Genomic DNA, 11573 nt, shown 5'->3' on the forward strand with positions numbered 1-11573 from the left:
TTCCACATACTTACTTATTGTATTTATTATTTTGTACAGACGTAAATTACATTAAATAAATAAAACTTTTAAACTTTTCAGTTTCAACAATTATTTCATTTTTTTTTTTTTAAAGCAACCATATTTTCTGTGTTCTTAATTTTTTAGAAGAAAAAATAAATATAATGATAGAAATATCCAAGGAATCGGGTTCAAGGTGAGGGTTCACAACTAATAGATAAGCCTCGAAATATTTAATATCATCGATCCGAATGTTAACTGATGAAATATTTCATAGCCTCCGGTTAGGGATTGTATCGAAAACCGCCCAAGGTGTTTCTATAGTCAACAGGCTCAGTCCAAATAAATGAGATGGCCCGTTACTAATTCGACCTGCACCTCTCGTATTTCTAGCGAAATTCCAGTTGGCAGTAAATCATAAAGGTACGTATTAAATTTTATTGAGACCCCATTTTATAAAGATAAACTGGCCATAGGCGAAGTTGTAAAGTTAATCCGCTTATCTCGCCTGAGTAAATACAGATTACGGGTAATACACACATTTTTACGCTTCTACAGAGGTTTGATATGACTGAAGTTGCCGATATGTTTCCCGAATATGCCACTGATGTAAATTTACGCTAATATTTTCAAATAACCATTACATAAGGTTTAAATATACACAAACAGTAAATTAAAACATAATAAAAAGGAAGATGACGAAAATCATGACTTTAGACATATCAAAGTCTCAACTGTTATGTATTTAATATGTTTTTGTTTTTTTTGATTATTTATTTATTGTAATTTACAACTGTACAAAATAATACAATAAGTAAATATGTTGTATGTTTCATATACACTTGAAAATCTTGGGAAGGAACCACCCATTGGTGGTACTTCAAACATTAATTTAAACTAGAAGGTCCCGTGGCCATCTTCTTTTCAGACGCCTCGGAGGATTATCAGGGATTGTTAAGGATGAAAGATTAAGAATTAATGGGTTAGGATGGTTAAGGAGTTTGGAATAAAAAGACGCATATCTGTTTTGGGTCAAATCTGCAACGAATGGGATGTTAAGGTCTTTATGAATGAGTTTATTTGTGTCGTAATAAGGAGCATCAAGGATTTTACGTAGGATTTTGGATTGTAACGATTGGATGCGGGAAGAATTTGATGGTTTGGTGGAGCCCCAGAGCTCAATTCCATATGTCCAAATTGGTCTGATTATTGTAGTGTATACTAATTTTTTGTAGTGAATGGAAAGTTTAGAGCGTTTGTCAAGTAATTGTTGTAGCAATCGGAATCTACGAGCAGTTTCTTGTCGTTTGAGTCTTGTGTGTGGATTCCAAGTAAGTCTCTTGTCAAGATGGAGTCCTAAGTATCGAATCTGTTCAACAGGTGTTAGTGGTGTATCTAGAAAGGATACTGTAGGACAGGAGGGCAGAGGTTTACGACGGAGAGTAAAGGTGATCTGGAGGGATTTTTCAGGATTTATTTTGATTCTCCAGTTTTTACACCATTCTTCAATAGATGTTATGTGTGCCTGTAGTGTTTGTGATGCATTAGTTGGGTCGTTGTTTACAGAAAGTATACATGTGTCGTCAGCGTATGTTGTTAGCACTGTGTTAGGGTGGGTTGGGATGTCAGCTGTATAAACCGTATAAAGAATGGGACCTAAGATACTACCTTGAGGAACACCGGCGGACTGTGAAAAGAGAGATGAGTAGGCTAGGTTATGATTTACTTTAAAGGTTCTATCAGTGAGGTAGCAGCGGATTATAAGGAAATATGTTGTGGGTTATTTAATATGTTAAAATACAATTTTTAATAGTTGTTTCTATAAAAGTTACTAGAGGGATGATACGCGACATGTCGAAAGTATGACGCCCAGAAAGGAGATAACTGAACTTAATGTTGAGAGGTGGTCAATTAGCCTTAGCCATAACCTCTACAACATTTGATTTGAATGTTATGGATATGATGATACAACTGAACAACTTGAAGCAGTATTCTATACCGGTCGTATGATCGTATACTATATTTACTATTTATACGACAGTAATATACTATACGATAGTAATATACTATACGACAGTAATATACTATACAATAGTAATATACTATACGATTCGCTTGATTCGCTTTAGTAGCGTTGGTCTTACAGTGGTTTAGACTGGTCCACCATTTAGACCATTGACGAATTCGGCAAGGAGTCCGTTGTATACTTTGGTACTATAAGTCTAATGATTTTTTAATTTTGATTTGATTTTCGCTTAGTTGTGACAGTGGAATTTGGTTAATCTTTTCAGGATATTGTAAAATTTCTAACCTTTAAATGCAACTAACTCTGGAATGTCCCATGTGATGGGATTTTTCCAAAAATTTGTTTTTGTTTTTTTAGGGATTATGGTAGTAAACAGTACATTTATGATCCGACGCGTCCTGAAATGTAAATCGTTAACAAAAAAAAAACAATTGTGATAAACGGCTTTTGACGTTTGCGCGTAGGTGGTGATGAAAACTGTATAAACATTTACAACAAAGTCGCTTTACAATTCTATTTCCAAGGATACTTGGCTTACAAGTTAGAAAAAACAAATGCTTCATTTATGAAGTTGAGTTCTTACGTGACATTGATTTATGAAAAGATTTTGCTGTTCGGGGTTTTCCGATTCATTTGTACAAAAATTTTCAAAAACACTAAGGGATTGTTGACGGTTTTTGTAATTTACCGCATTAAGACACGTCAGGTCCAAAATATCCCGGATTTGAATTGGTCGTCAGTTTTAATTTACTATTAGAATTCATAAAGAAAAGTACCTCATTTCATTGGAAATTCCAAAGTTAGGTTTTCCATATAAGAACTAGAGAAGGTTGTAAAATCAACAATACTTTCTAAAGACCAACCACATCCTACTGTTATGACCCAGCGAAAATCAAATCTATATTCCAAAACATGGAGGTGATAGCTATATTTTTGGATTCTTCTCTGAAATCAATTATTTTTGTGTACTGTATAAAGCGATGGTGGGGTTTCCTCCCCATTTCTTTCTCTAATAGGAAAAAATTTACCTCTGATTTTTAAATTATAAATGTATGCTTTTCCTTTTTTTTATCATGCCTTAAATTGTTCGGTTCTCATTTATCTGGATGTGACTTGTACGATCACTTTAAACGGATCGATTGATGTCTCACAGTTTCTAAATGTTTTTCAGAATTCTATAGTTTTGATTCTATGTTTGTTTTTTTTTTTTAATTTTTTGAATTCAACAGTTTTATAATTCTTGACACTCTATAGTCCAGGTGATCTACACTCCTTCGTTGAGATTTCTCCCTCAGGTTCTCCTCCAGTCTTATATTACACTCGTTAATGGCACAATTACCTCCTCTGTTCTTCACCATTGAATAAAAGTGTTTGTTGGTCTTATACCTTAAATATACTTTATTATTATTAATGCTGCTTTCCTTGTTAAGTAAAAATAAATTATAAAGTTTAACGTCCTTTCTCCGACTGTTCCCAAAATCATGTTTCCGAAAAGAAGTTCAGTGCTGCTATAGGTTTTATTATCTCAAACCCCAAAGTTATGGATATGTGTAATGGAATTAGTATTCTATACACGATCGAATGACATGTTTCACCAAATGGAGTCATGTTGATTTTACTGTGGCTTAGACCTGCCCACCTGACGGTGGTAATATCGAATACAAACCTGCTTTGGAGAAGATTATAGGTTGCACTAGTAATGTTGCACAATGTGGACTTATGTTTAGATACTCTTCAAAAACTTATCTACCCACTAAGCTTCAGCTGTAGCGTTCCAGGGACTGGCACTTCTTATCAGGCTTAAGGACCAATTCGTAAAGGAAAATCGAACTGTGCAATCTAACCGATAATAGCTTTCCATAACTGTAAATCAAAGAAAATTATTAGCACTTTATTGATTTAATATGCGGGTGAAAGGGAAACCTTGGTTTTCGTGTATCTCTATTATCCGTTAGAAAGTAAAGTTAGATTTTCTTCAACAAATTGACTCCCCCGTGCCCCATAAGCAATGCAGATCGAGAACACTCGCTCAGCAGTCTGTGGGTCGCTTTAGATAGAGTACAGCAGGTCGATAACTTTTCCAATGCTCTATAGTCTAGGACGAAAACCGTCCTCCCGGGTACGAATTTGGGAAAATTAATTTGTTGCTGGATATTACTAAATGGAGGTGAAAACTTTCTCAGAGTACATTCTAGCCAGTCACCACCGTTGGTTCCGTTCTGCAATAGTGTCCTCACGCAATAGCGCCTTCCAATCGATTCGTGGTTTCTGGAATCCTAGTTCGATTGTTTTAAGTCCTGTCGAATCTTTCATTTTAATCATCAATTTAGTGATAACTTCTCGCGGGGGGAAAATTTGGTAAATTTACATTCATTCAACAAATCACATTAGAGCCCTCTCTAACTACAAACACATTTTTGACTAATGTCCAGTGTGTCTGTGCTACGTTGATATTTTGAGTGGGTGGGCGGAATGGCATGTTGCAAGATATGGTGAGACACATTGTTGAATACACTTCGCGTTTTGCAAAAAATTATAGCTAATTTAACAATAATATGGAATACAAATAATATAAAACATTAAGTAATTTATGATTTTTTTCGAAACTGCTCTACTAAGCAATTTACATCATATATGTGCCTTTCATATATAAGTATTATTCATATTACGCGAGTATAATTCTCTCGGAAAATTCCAGAAGTTGTTTTAAAAGATATTCAAATAATTCAATCAGCTAAACCTAAAAGAAAAAAAAAACAATATTAGAGAAGATACCGCAAATATTTTTATATTGAATATTGCGACCAAAGCGGTAAGTATTCTGTAACGGTAAGGAGAGTCGTGTGAGTTGGCAGCAGATATTTTCAATACTTATTATTTCTCTTTCTTTTGGAAATAAATTTATTCCATTGTTACACTTGTATTATATGTATTTTTTTTCATTGGCGCGACAGACCGTGGAGGTCCTAGGCCTCGTGCGATGTACTTAAGAAATACATCGCGCGTTTCGTAACGTGGTTTTCATAGGGTGGGTCCGTCACTCCCACGCCTATTTTTGTGAGTGCCACCCATACGCTGACGGGCCTCACAAATGCCCGAGGGGAGATTGTGAGTATTGCATAAAATTTTGGTTGAAAAAATCCCGGGTAAGGGAGGGGGCCTCGATCTCGCAATCTATGAGTTGGCAGTATTATATTTTAGGATTTTTTTTAAACGTATATCATGAGTATCAATAATTCAGTTTGTAGCTTCTTCACTTCTTCTTACCTTGCACCAATGTTCCAGAAGTCGCTCTGGTCAAGGTTCGTGGTCCCAGAAGTACGGTTCGACGAAGAGAACCAGCGCAGCCGCGATCAACAAGTCTCAGCAGGCTCAGTCAGTAGCTGGCTGCTGTGTGGATATCTTCTACTGTGCCGTAAACAGCACATCGTCAAAGGTATTTATTACTTATTGTGCTTAGAATTAATTATACAATTAGCATTTATTGTAATTAAAATTGATTTTAGGTATTTTAGTTATAGAAATCAACTATATAGTTCCTTCTATTATTCATTTACAAATTTTATAATTTTCTTTTTAAATTATTATAACTATAAAAATATTATTATTATATGATAATTTTTATATAATTATTGGTACATTGAACTGTAAAAATAGCAGATGACCCTGAAAAAATCAAATATTCAATTTCTGGAAATAGCACGTGACTACTGTATTTAATAAAATACAGGTTTAATATTAAATTATTCAAACCAGCATTTATATGGAGTCTGCAATGTATAATTGAATAAACTAAATTTACAACTGCGTTATGGTTGTCAACATATATTTCTCACTTCGACATATTTTATCAAATATGTAACTGAATTCATACGTATCCAAATGGCTCTAAAAGGTAATGTATATAATTTCCAAAAATAAATCTTACACTAGGATATTTTTATTTAAAAAAATAAAATGAATTCCACATAATTGATCTATAATTTTTTGGCTGTATTTTTTAAATACGTTTGTATTATTGTCAAGAACAGATCAAGAAGAAATAAATTTCATTTAAATATAAATAATAAGAAATTTGTTTAAATAAATATTATTAATATTGATAAAAAAGAAAATGAAATGATTGATATATGAATTTTATTTTAATAAAATATAGATGCATATCAATATATTCACCAAATTATGTTGGAAGTCATATATTACTTAGGATAGATAAATCAGGAATATATACTCTTTTAGATAAATGATTATATACTCCAATTCCATTATTTTTCTGGAAATTTCGGCAGTCCCAAGGATGATACACGAATTTGGCTTAACCGGAAACATTCTGTTATCCACAACATATTGAAAGTCAACTTCACAGTTATAGTTACCAATTTCTAATCTATAAAAAGGTTTACTGTAAATTAAAAGGTCTAATAATAATACACACATATTTTAAGTTATGCCAAAAAATGTTTAACATAATTTAAAAACCAAGGAAAACGAAAAATGCGTAAGGCATTACAGAATGCGGTTAAATTTGAATTTTCCTTTGTTTGAAAATATAAAATATGTAATTACAATATACATGAAGTTGACTGTCTATATTACCGATTGAGAATCATAATGGCATAAGTCCTAACTTCATCATAAGAAAAAAAACAGCGTTTCAAACTTTTTCAAAACTATAAACTAAATCAAATTATGATGGCACCCTCTGTATTTCTTTTCCCCTTTAATGTTTAGCCTGGTAACTAGACACTACTTGTTCGACTAAAATTGACATGAGTCTCCCTCACCCTTAATCAAACCTTAACTTAGTTTTCCTCTCTCGTGATGTACGTCACAGGCAGGTTTTGGCATAAATGTACGCCACTTATATCCATAAAAAAAAAATCATTTTAGCCTCAACTCTAAAATTGATTTATGCAAATTTCGCTGTCAAGATGCTCAACAGATGATATATTGTAAAAATATCTCAACATATGTAACTATTGATCTGAATCAGTATGTATTACGATTAAAAAGTGTTCAATTAATAATAATTATTCATATGAACACAAAAAAAGAAAGCAGAATCAATTCCAGCCAAACTCTGTAGGACGCAGTACGAACATAAAAAATCATATTATAATTTAGTTGTGTTTACAATGCATAATACTACGGAACATCTTAATACCTCTAATTTTAGATACATACAATATAAATATAAAATTATACACATAAACACACTCACGCACGAAGGCAAGCAGACACACATACGCGCGCGCACAAATACACGCACACACGCAACTTAATTTAACATATAAGCAATCAAACTTGAACCATCGGCACAAACTGATAAACGGGAATCATTTGTTGAAAAATCAATAGCAATTTAGAAGCTACGTGCATTTGTATATTTATTCATAGATATGTACGATATGGTTCGAATCGACTTTTAATGATCGATATGTCTCTGTTTCGTAGTGTTGTACATTGTAAACACAAATAAATATAATTTTTTTTAATATTAGTAGCACGTCCTACATAATTAGGTTGAAATTTGTTTAGTTTGTTTTATTTTTATAATTATATCAATAATTATCATTTCTTTTGAACATCAACATTCGTAAATCACTATATATAGCGATTCTTATCTTAACTTTAAAAGAAAAGATTTTGAGATATTTTTACATCATCGTCATCTGTCGAGAATCATAGTGGCGTAAGTCCGACATCCAACATGTGAGCAAACAGCATGTCTAACATTTTCAAAACTACAAACTAAATTAAAATATCACGAATTTCTTTTTATGATCCCCTATTCTAACCATGGAGGGGAGTCAGGTTTCAGTTCGTGGGACCGCCATATAAATAAAAGTGGACCCCCAGATCCAGCACTTCTGCAGTTGTTTCATTTTCCCCTAAATATTTAGCCTATTAACTAGACAATACTAGTTATTCGACTAAAATTGACATGCGACGCTGCCACCCGTAATCAAACGTTAGATTTGTTTTCCTCTATCGTGCTTAACGAAATTCGCTCCACAGACAAGCGGTGGAATAAAAGTACACCATTTATATACGTAAAAAAAGAATCATTTTAGTCTCGATGACTCCACAACTCAAAAATCCATTTTCGAGAGGAAAACAAATCTAACTATTGATTAAGGTTTGCGAACTGAAAGCTGACTTCTCACCATGGTTAGAACAGCTTGGTTACCACGATAACCCCCATATGTCAGAAAACCAGGAAGGGGGCTGTAAAAAATATTCATGGTAATTTCATTTAGTTCATAGTTTTGAAAAGTTTGGAATGCTGTTTGCTCTTATGTTGGATTTTGGAATTATACCACTATGATTCTCAACTGGCAATATTGACGGCCTCGTAATAGAAATGGAGCCTGTTCGAATCCAGGCCAGTGGGTCAATTTTTATTTCTGTGGCGGTCCCTCGATATGAAAATTTTAATCACCATCATAGTAAGAATATGTTAGTTACTTCTAGATAACTCCTCTGTATGTCTGAAATGACCAGGAAGGGCGTCATAAAATTATTAAAATTTGATTAAATTCATGGTTCTGAAAATGTTTGAAATCTCTCATGCTGCATTTCGAATTTGAGCCACTATGATTCTCACGTAAGTGGGACATAGAAGTGCCATATCACAGGCAGTATAGACGGTCAACTTAGCAGATGTTATAAGTGCGAATTTTTTTTTATTTTTGAGTTGCACAATATTTAAACATCACCTCCTTCTGTAATTCCTTACTTATGGATTCTATTTTTTTTTAATGTATATCATATATGATATTAATATTAATTATTAATAGTTATAATATTTATGTACACCGATATTAAACCTTTTACTTATTACTAAACCTTTTTACAGGTTAGAAATAAGAAACTACAACAACTGTGAAGCCTATACTAATATGGTATTAATAGCAACATGTTTCCAGTTGAGGTAACTTCGTGTATCATCGTGTTGGGGCTGCCGAAATTTCTAGCAAAATCCTGGAATTTGAGTATGAAAGTATAGATCTATCACAAGTAATGTACTACTTCCAACATATTTTCAATGGACATATTGATAATCATAAAAAAGGCTTTTTTGCGGTTTACTACTTTAACTACACAGATAAAATTTGTTTGTGTTTACAATGTATAACACTGCAAAGCAGAGAAAAAAGTAGATTCTAATCATATCGTACATATATATGTATAAATACACAAATGTGGCTTCTATATTGTAGATAATAGAATAGAACTTGATGAAGTTTTTAATATCATCGAAGGTCAATTTTTCTCGTAGAGAAGGTCTGTAAAATTATTTACCACTATATGCCGCCATAATATTGTTTCTCAAGAACGAGCCAACTACTCATTTATCTCCAGAAGATAATAAATCTTTTCTTAGGGTTCATGTTCACATATAAACATGAACGTAGCTCTACTGTTATAAAAAGTGATTAACTGTCTTAAAATTTCTGGCATCACCAAAATGAAAATAACTATTAAGTGTACAATTTTGAATAACCGGTGGAATGAAGAGGATACTATCCATGAATTGGCCACCATGCTATAATGGTGGAACATATTCAGTAACTTTGTTTCTTTCAGGTTTGTCGAATTACACAGCCACAAATTAATTTTACTTTTTTTTTACCTTAAGTCAATGGATTCTGAGATTAGCAATACATTATATGTAATTTGATGTTTTTCTGTTACAAAACAAAATGTGGACACCATTTTTGAAAAATTATTAACATTGAAGCTCACATTATATTGAACATACAAAGAAATTTAATCAAACGATCGATTTCATCTTATTATAATCATTATTCTGGAGACTAATAGTGCATTTAAAAGTTTATAATAATTTAATTATTATTTTAATATACTTTACCCTTTAATTATGTATTCAACTGTAATCACCCCAAATTTTATGGAATATTTGCTAATTTTTTAAAAAATTATTTTATTTCATAATGAATTAGTGAGTTAAAAAATTATTTTTACTTAGTAAACATAGATTAACAGCTGAAAAATTAAAAGATTACTTTACGAATTTTAGATATGAGGTTGATTAAAATTACCGAAATACAGGCTAATTTCTAACCAAATTTAGCGCAATATAATGCCATTCATTTAAAAGAACAAAAAATATACTAATAATTGTTTTTATAGCTAACTGGAATTTTACTCTCATTTAATAATAATTTTTTTTTTTTGTGGAATGTTTAGTGTAGCATGACATAGGTAGTTGCATGGAGTGTAAAAAATAGAACAACAATTTTTAATCTCACAATGAGATTTAATGTAAAATTTACCAAAAGAAATAATTTAATAAGGAAATGATGAAGTTACTGGTGAATGCAATTCTTTATGGTTTTTTCGAAGCTAATGAAAGTTCAGCGCGGTTAGAGGTTAAGAATTGCGTGATGCAGATCCAGGTCGCATCAAGCCCTTCAGTATTGAATAAACACCGCGCCTCAACCTTCTTCGCCGCTCCCGATGTCTACTATCCTACGGGTGTGACAGAGAATGACAAGGCAATATTGCGAAATGCTAGGTGGAGTAGAATTTCTGAGAGAACTTCATTTATGATAATGAGGGCAGGCTCAATGTTCAGGATTGTTAGTTTCTAGTAAGAAATATCTAAAATATCGAAGTATTTTTTTTTTCTTAAGTTTTCTAAAAATTAATGTTAAAACAAAACTTATAAACGATTAATTTTGACTATAACATACGCTATCGTCAATTTGAGATTTATAAGGAAATCTGTGAAACTTTGTTTAATGATCATAAGGCTGGAAACTTTCTATATCACATAAAGTTTGCATCATTGTAATCCAAGAAATTCTTCGATTATCAGTTGGATCTAAATGTGGAGTTGTGGCCAATCAGATAAATATATCTTCTTTCATAGTGAGAAGATAAAGTACTAACACCATTTCACATTCGTTACCTAAAATCCTATTAATGAATAAAATAAAGTTATGAGATTACCTACTGAAATATGTCTGGTTTCATGCAAATTGAATTTATAGTATAGTAGTTTATAGTATTTATGTTGAGGCGACTTTATTGTTTGCATAGCCATGCCCACCAATAACTGCTTTTTAGAACAATGAATTTTTAAATTAGTTATTTAAAAAACTACAACGTACAGAGTATAATGTAACATTAATAACTATAAACAATACTTAAAATTGTCTATAAAAGTATGTTCCTCATAGTTTTGCTACAACTAACTCAAGATCTGGCTCAGGACTGAATAGGGGTGAAATAGGGAAAGGTAAATGCAGGTTTGTTTTGGATTACCCCAATCATCTATGTTAATTCTGTTTTGTATTTTTATTTATTTTTAGTGTTGTTAATTATGTCTTATGTGTTTATGAGGTTGGGGTAACATGAATTTAAATTTTGTATATCAGATTTTTTGTTGATAGCAAAATTGTTTTTTTGTTTTTTTATTGATAGATTTATTTATTGATAGATATTACAATCTGCCACACAGTTGTGGGCAATAGGTAATATTGATGAATGATCTCATACATACTAAAATAAAAAAAAA

General features: G+C 32.1%; 1 long non-coding RNA gene across 1 annotated transcript in view; it reads left to right on the forward strand.

Moving 5' to 3' along the window:
* The first annotated feature begins 296 nt into the window (after nt 1-296).
* The window catches only part of LOC136795430 (uncharacterized), a 73089-nt gene continuing 61812 nt past the window's right edge, over nt 297-11573 (forward strand). Inside the window, exons 1-2 of the long non-coding RNA XR_010843029.1 lie at nt 297-423; nt 5312-5462. This is a non-coding gene — a long non-coding RNA (uncharacterized lncRNA). The remainder of the gene's footprint in view (nt 424-5311; nt 5463-11573) is intronic.

This window comes from Halyomorpha halys, unplaced genomic scaffold (genome assembly GCF_000696795.3).
Source record: "Halyomorpha halys isolate HHAL.00 unplaced genomic scaffold, Hhal_1.1 Scaffold1488.1, whole genome shotgun sequence".
Lineage (NCBI taxonomy): Eukaryota > Metazoa > Arthropoda > Insecta > Hemiptera > Pentatomidae > Halyomorpha > Halyomorpha halys.